This window comes from Muntiacus reevesi, chromosome 20, assembly GCF_963930625.1.
Source record: "Muntiacus reevesi chromosome 20, mMunRee1.1, whole genome shotgun sequence".
Taxonomy (NCBI): Eukaryota; Metazoa; Chordata; class Mammalia; order Artiodactyla; family Cervidae; genus Muntiacus; species Muntiacus reevesi.
The window spans coordinates 45,948,883-45,957,196 of record NC_089268.1 but is presented as its reverse complement, the minus strand read 5'-3'; positions in this window follow the sequence as shown (position 1 = coordinate 45,957,196).

Genomic DNA, 8,314 nt, shown 5'->3' with positions numbered 1-8,314 from the left:
TCTCAGCCTTGAAACAGAGTTGGACACTAGTGCTGTTGGGTGAGATCTGTATCTCTTCACGTGAAAATAAAAAGAAAAATCCCCCTCAGAATGGTCTCCTTCTTAAAGGATTGGTTTAATTTTAGATTTCCCTCATCAGAACTTTCCTCTATTCTGTTGTTCCTGGAACTTTTTTAGGCAGAGTCCCGGGGGGGGGTGGTTAGAAGCCCCCTGCAATTGTTCATCTCCCCATAATCAGTCTCCCTCATCCCACCTTGTTTCAGGAGACACCCGCTTATGTCTCACAATGTAAGAGGAGAAACCCACCCAGTTCCCAACCTGCGAACTTAATGGGAATCTTCAAGACCATTTTGACTTGGAGAAATATCCTCAAGGTTAGAACTCCTCACTTCCATGCTCCCTGATATTCCAGAAAACACATTCTTTGCTGGAGCCCATTCAACTGACCATGGAGGGTGTGATGAGAAATTGAGAGAATATGTAACAACTATGTATACTGAGTATGATCTTCCCCACTGGAGAGTTCTTACAGTCCTTGCCATCATGGTTTTTAACTTCTCTCTCCTTTCCAAGATAATGGCTTCCTTCTGAATTCCCCTCCGGCCCCCTCGTCACCCCCAACCTTACCACAGAGATGAAAAGAGAATTGAATTGGAGGAAGTCTTGATGTTACTGTGCATTTCTTTTGTTCTATAACTACAAAAAGAGCATAATATACACAAATGAATAAAAACTGAAAACTCACTCTTTTTCCCTTTGACGATCCTCATGGTTTAAATTTCCAAAGATTTCCACCATCCTTTAGTGTTTCATATTCATAACAAAGTAATTTCTAGTTCTCAAGATTTAGCTAAGAAATTTCCCAGCTTCCAGAGTGAGTTGGGACAGCCTTCCCCTTTAAATCCAATCCCTTCCCATCTCACAGCCTGGACATTTTTAGACGACTTCAGGCATTACATCTGCAATCACCTATTTAAACTGTGGGTATGGAGGTCTGACTTAGACACCTGGACCTTGGCATTCACAGCAAATTTGGTTCATCCACTTGGTTAATGGAGAGGACATCAAGGATTTCATCTGACTTTGGAACTGGACCATGGCTACTGGGATTGGCATTGTGGGGTCTATGTGATCAAGGAAGACCTTATCACTTGCAAGCCTTTCGTAGTTTCCTTAACTTGGACTTGTGAGGAGTGAGGGGAGTCACCAGAACACCCCATAGAGTTTTAAACCATACAGGCCTGCTGTATTCTAAGACTGTAGAGCAAGTGGTCATGTCCAACCACATTGCCTTTCTTCTCCTCCATCATCAGGAAATAAATTGCTGTAGAAGAAAATTACGTAAGTCCTTGAAATCGGTCTCACTGTGGGTGACTCTGGATTTGAAGAACACTGTTCATTACTCTGAGGTTCTCATTTTATAAACAAGCAGCAAAGCTGTGTTCTTGTGATAGAACTACAACCTCTTCTCTTTGTGTATATTTGCATAATAATTGCTACACAAAATCAAACCTGGTGCTTCGTCTTTTGCATCTGGGTTCATTACTTTTCTGTACAGCATTACAAATATTTTAAAGATCTCCTTGTAGGGTCTTATCCAGAGTTCATCTTTTCAATCTCTGGTTCTCTCTTTTCTTTTTTCTCCCGAAGCTGGGAATCCAGTCAAGATATTAAATCGGGAGTGTGTAAGACTTGCATATTTACCCAGAGAGTACTGTCATAAAGACAGAGATCTTCAGATTCAACTTCCATTTATCCCCTTCGCTGGCAACAAAAGAGAGAGAGGGGATACTACATGGGGCTCAACGTGAGGGATTTTTTGTGTGTGTGAGAGTTTTTTGAGAAAGAGACTATTCAAAAACATCCTTCAGGCGTGGTCCTTCCCTCTTCTCTGACCATTTTTCCAAGCCTGTTTCTGCCCGTCTTTTTAACCCACTGGACTGCTGGAATACTCGGCAGAGGCACTTGATTTCTGTAATTCCAAAGAAAAATATAACAGATGAAGCATGTTTTCACTTTGAGGCTGACCTCTGACCTTTCCTTTCCAATACACCTGACACCAGGACCCAGGGCTTTAGAAAAAGACACGTGTGTGTCTAGGATGCTCATGCTGCTTTTTTGTCGTTGTTCTCTTCGTCCTCTTCTGCTCCCTTTCTCTCTCTCTCTCCCTTCTCAGAGGCTGAACTCAATGAAAAGTTGTTGCAATAATCTCAGCTCCCAGCTCCGCCAGGGCCGAGGGAGGCGGGCGGAACACCGAGGGTGTTTTGTTAAATGCTCCGGTCGTTCGCAGGGGCTGGGACTTGATAAAAGGAGACAGTTTTCTGAAAAGATTTGATTGAAATGGCGTGTGCCAGGGCTGATGGGAGCCAGCGAGGGACAAAGCGCCGCGAATCCATGGACACTCGAGCAATTATGCCTCCACGCTGAAGGTGGATTAGCGCGCTGGAAAGAAGCATATGTTTGGCCCGGGGCGACACTTCCCCCCGGCTGAGCTTAGAGAATGGGAGCGCGGAGAGCTGCTGGACCCGGAATATCAACTATCTGCGAAGCCCCCCTCCCCAGCCCAGCCCAGCCAGCCTCCCCGCCCCCGCCCCAAAAGTCAGAGCGCATTTTTACAAAGGAAGGAGGAGGGAGGGGGGAGGAGGGCGAGTGTTGAGAGGAGGGAGGGGGAGGAAGGAGGCGGGGGCAGGGAAGAGGGGAAGCGAAAGTGCAAATCGGCCTGGGATTGGCGAGGATCAGCACCCAAGGCTTTCATCCGGGGTCATCCTAATGGGCGATCCTTGCTGGGTGCGGAGACCCGGGGCGTGGGGGGCGGGGGGAGGGCGGCTCACATAAGTGGTCCTCCATAGAACCTGCCACTCCCAAGATGGTCTCTGGTCTGGGATGCTGGCTCAAACGGGTATTGGAAGGTCAACTGAATTGTCGCAACCAAACAAGGCCTTAATGAGAGTGTAAAGATTGAGATGGCTAATGGTCATTGTCCTGCTGTGGGCGGGCGGCGCCGGCCCAGGAGGGGTCTTGGTCTCCTCGGTGAAAGGGAAGCCTGGGGGAGAGGTCGGACAGTCACAGCTCTGCCGAGATGGGTTGAGGGTGGAAAGCTCCGGCAGGCCTGGTGGGCGAGAGAAGGTGTGGGTCCCCAGGTCGAAGGCCCACGCCGCTCCTATCAGTTTAGAGACCCGGGCCGGGAGTCTGAAACTTCGCGCCGCCTTGGGAGTCGTGGAGCAAGAAAGTTGCCCAGATCTCGCCTCCAGTCATTAATTAAAGCGCCACTCCCGTGAAAAAGGCCCTGAAAACTCTGACCTGGAGCCTCCCAGCTCTCGCTCACTGCACCGGCGAGCGCAAAAGGGAAGCTGGCAAGTCCCAAACCTCTATCTCGGGGTTTTATTGCAGTTTAATTGGGTCTAACCCGGAGGAGGGCCCGCGGGCCACCGCCCAGGCCTCCCACACCCCTCCCGGCCTCCTCTGCCCCCCACCCGCGCCTGCGACCCACCCCGGGTGGGCTGGAGCCTCCTGGCCCCCGACCCAGCCTTCACCGCCTCGCCTCCCACCTCCTACTCCAGACCATCGAACTCAAGCAGCAAGATGCTCTTAATCCGAGGGGGCGCGCGGCAGGATTTTTTTTTTTTTTTTTTTTTGCCTCGAAATTGAGCTAAGAAGGCTCCCAGGCCAGCGCCGAGGGGGTACGGACCGTGCTAGCCTCCTCCCGGGCGGGAGCCTGGAGCCTGGAGCTGAGATCTGGCGCTGGAGGCCGACTCCATGCTGGGGACAAAAGCTCAGCCCAGACCCGGGGGCTCCAAAAAGAGATGGGGTGGGGAGGTGGATCCTGACACAGGATTTGGTAGCTGACAAGGTAAAACGGAAATTCGATCCTGGCATTAACTCTGAGCCTCAGGAAAAATTCTTTTAAGCTATGATAGTTAACTTTAGGTTGACCAAACACCTCAGATATGAATGTAAATAAATTTGTATACATATGTGTGTACATTTCCCCAAGATAGGCTGGATTTTAAAAGGGTGATGAGCCAGAACAGCTCATGAGAGAAAGAGATTGGAGACATGCGGGTCCAAAGGAAACCCAGGGCCAGGGGTCTTTCCACTTGCAAAAGTTAAGGGTGATGATGGATGCCCAACAGAGGGAGTTGTGATGGGCAGAGGCTGGACCATGAGACTCCACCTTCAGTTTGAGGGCCTGTGTTTCAGATTGTTACTGAAATTTAGCAGATAGAGTCTTTGTTTCCATAGAAAAATCACGCACCAAAAAAAGCATAGCCTGGAATTGGGCCACTCAGAAAAATCCCTGACCTGCGGTTGAAAATATTCCCACTTCTAAATGGATGTTGGTGTGGAATATCTAAGTCTACCAAGCACCCCCAAAGACATTAAATTTATTGTGTAGTTAGAGAGAAAAAGAAGGAAGGGGTGCGGGGAGAGAGGAACTTAGGAAGGAAGGAAAAGATGGAGAGAGGGAGAGAAAGAAAAAGAGAAATGTATGTATCCATAAGTATCTACTGTTGAAAGGCCCTCTACCCCGAGTTTCCTTCTTCTCTAACATAGATTTTTCCAGCAACTGTGCTCAGTGCTGCCCTTTTGTTAAAAAAATAAAACTCTCTGTGAAAGCAAAGATGGTTTGACATCATCCTTTCAGGCATCAAAGAGGAAAAAAAGTAGTTTTACACATGAATAACATTTAAAGCTTAGTTATAGGGCACCTAGGTTTAGCCTCAGATCTCTTTTATTCCCTGCTTTCCTTTTCTCAGTCATGGTCCTAAGGAATAGACTGTTTTTTTAAGTTCAAGACCTCCCCGTCTGCATGAACTACACAATTTTCCATTACAGTGTCCTTTTCTCTCCTCACTCTGACGGTCGCCATGGGACATACTCTGATACTATAGTTCCATGGGAAACACCAATTACTTCTTTGGGGAAGGACTTAATGTTCCCAATTTGATTGCAAATGTTTCTCATCTATGTCCATGGGGGCCAGGATGAGTTTGGGCACTGCTTTTGTAGAAAGGAATCATAGTTCTCTTCAATCACACAAATTGCTCTCTGTTTGTAAATAGTCCACTTCGGACTACTTCATTCCTGCCTTCAGAAAAACAGTTGAGTCAACTCTGATCATAAACGGAGCCGTTAGCTCTTAACTCCTGGTGAACTCAGCAAATAATGTTTCTAAAGACAAGCTTCCAAGAGAAACCCATTTCAGGGTCAGACTCTCAGTTTCTCTCCCACGGTGTGTGACAAAGAGGGCAGTATCATCGTAATAAAAACAACAGAAAGCTGAGATGGCATACCTGCACAGCAACCACGTTTAATATAAAAAAGAATTGTTCATTGAAATGGACAAGGAGAAATATCCCTAAGCAGCGTAAGAAGTGATGCTGGGGTGTGAGAACTAGTGGTACCTGGTGCTCTGTGGTTTCATCCTCTGACATGGGCGGTTGGGTGATGCTAGGAGATGGCGGGTGTGTCCGTGGCGTGTGTGGGTTATTTCTTCTCTCCTTGCATTTTAGATTTCTTTTTACCACACAGCACTAAGCGATAGGGAAGCATGGATGCTTTTCTTCAAATGCCCAACTTGGATAATCAAACACATGAGAGGACAAATATCTGTGCTCTTGCCTCAGGATGCTCCCATCTCTGCACCTGTAACTCAGAGAATGAAAACGCTGGTTATTTATGTTGTCCTTTCTGCCTCTTGGATCTCTAGTGAGTTGACCCGATTTTTATAGCCCTTTTACCAAAGCCATGAGGGTTCTTCCCCTCACTTCACCTCCCCCCGACCCCACAAGTGAGTGGCTTAGGAGGGGATCTGTAACTGGGATGAAGCAGCTGTTGGCTCCATGCCGTCCTCTAACTTGATTATTCTTTGGACACGTTAGGCAAGCATTAGTGATTGATAATGACGCTAATTAACCCCTTTCCTTTCCAAACAGTAAACTGCTGCCAGCAGGATGCTACAAACAATAAATATAAAACACTGCATACATCAATATCTGTTTAAAGCACAACTTCATTTGGGCACATTTAACTGCACTGCTTTCAGTTAACAATTCGCTATTTATTCAAGCACTTCTCCAAAAGCCGGAGGGGGGATGCAGAGGAAGGGAGAGGGTTAAGAAAAGGGGCCTGCGGCTTTAAGACCACAAAATGCTGTCATACCTGTCAGCTGCAGCAAAGTTGAGCTCTAATGGAAACCATGCGTAATTTTTTTTTTTTTAATTTCAGGTCAATACTTTTTTAAAAACTTAATTAATCCAGTTCTGTTCTTAACCTATTTAAACTTAACACAAGGCTGATGACCACAGATGAGATTTTTTTTTTCTTTGTGAAGAGGAAAGCAAGACTCCTACCTGACCTGGAATTATGATGCATTTACTTTTGATTGAGAAAGGAAGGGGGAGACATTGTTTTGTAAAGAGTGGTGAAATTTAGATTTTAAGCAGGATTTGGGGAAACCAGGGCAAATTTGATCTGATTGTGCAAGCCAACACAACCTGAGTTGTAAAGAAATGTATGTTAAATTTGAAATTTTGATAAATGAATATTCCTAGCAAGTGAATAAAATGTATTCAATTAACTAAAACCCTGTGCACTTCTGAACTGAAGTGGAATCGACTGTAATTGATTTATTTGAAACCAGAGGTTAAGGACTGAATTAGCTAAGTACAACTGGGTATTTCAAGCCACTGACTTCTCAAATGTCAAATCCCTTCTATTTTAAATATTATTTCAGCTGCGGGGCATTGCAGGCCTGATGGTAGTTCCATCAAGAACTCAAATTATATTAATATTCGATTTTGGGGAGGAGTGGATTGGATTGTGATTTTTAAAGGGTATTGGAGAATAGAAGGGGTAATGATAACTACCAAACTGGAAGGAGTGTTGTGTTGCCACAAAAGTCGGTCTTGGTAATTAGCACAGCCTAGCAAGCATCCTTATCATTCAATGGTGTATCCTAACTTGAGTTAATCCAAAGAGAATCACTGTTGTTAGTATATAGGCACCTGACCTGTCAAGCAATCACCATGTGTTTTAGAAAATGTGCATTGGCCACAACAGAGAAAGCCCAAATCCATATAGTCATAAAAGTCATTTTTAATAATAACCCTTCTGATCCCCCACCCTTTCAAAGTATGCATAGCTTCTTTAAATGTGTTGTTTAAAAAAAGAAAAAGTGACAATATCATGTTCCTCCAAATGTCCAACTACAGAATAAAAACAACTAATTCTGTGCATTTGGAAACCATTGTTTATCATGACCTTGTCATGCTCTAACCCACTATTTCCTTCTATCTTTCTCAGGATGCAAGGATTATATTGGGTTCAGGTTTTCCAACATAACAAGCATCTGTAAATCCAGATATGAATGAATGGTATTTAATAAGATTGTTTTCATTTTAAAATGAGTATTTATGTGTCGTTGGAGAAAGAGTAGCAATGTATGGCTGTTTATGAATGCTATTGTGCCTGAGGTTAGGATCCCCCACACAATCTGAGATGCAGCCAAGAAAAACAGCCTTGATAGACACTGCTTCACTTCACCTGCTACGATGCTGTGTGCATTTCATTTCTGTCAAGAGTATGTACAGTTAGGGTTCATTCGCCTCATTATTTTGTTACATCTACGTTACAGTTAACCAGTCTCTCTAGGAAATAATAAATAACCGCTTTAAAAAACAATTGCTGCATTGCGAGCTGAGGATACACTTTCCATCTGAATTTTTTTTTTCAAACCCACCATTGTTATGAATTCTCTGGCTTTGGAAAATAGAATTTAGACTCCACCAACTCTCGTTCGTCTGTCGAGATTGATTTTCCCCTGCCTTCCGTAAGGAGATTAGACAGCCAAAGGCTGCAAAATGGACACTGTCTAATGCTTTCTTCTTTAGTCCTTCAGAATGTCAAGCCGGAAGAACAAATGTTGAATCCCTTCCAGCATGTATACCTAGACACTTTTCCTATGACCTCTCCTGTGAATCTTCCAGCTAACCACCTCCACTTCCTTCTTTAAAAAACATTAAAAAAATCCTCCTTACTTCCAAAGCAAAGACTTTCCAAAGCAGTTTACACAGGCTCGGAATTCGCCATTTTTCACATACAGGAAGTCCTTTCGGTAAGAGCTAAGTGCTAAGTCAGGTCTGCTGGGGCAGGACCCCCAGCCCACCCCCCCTCATTCCCTCCACCACCAGGGAACATTTTGTATTTCTTAAAGGTCCTAGGAGGAGCCTGCGTGGTGCCTGAAAGGGGTGGGTGGGCATTTAGGGGCTGGAGGAAAAAATTCTGGGAATCCACAGTCCTTCCCAGTACCCTC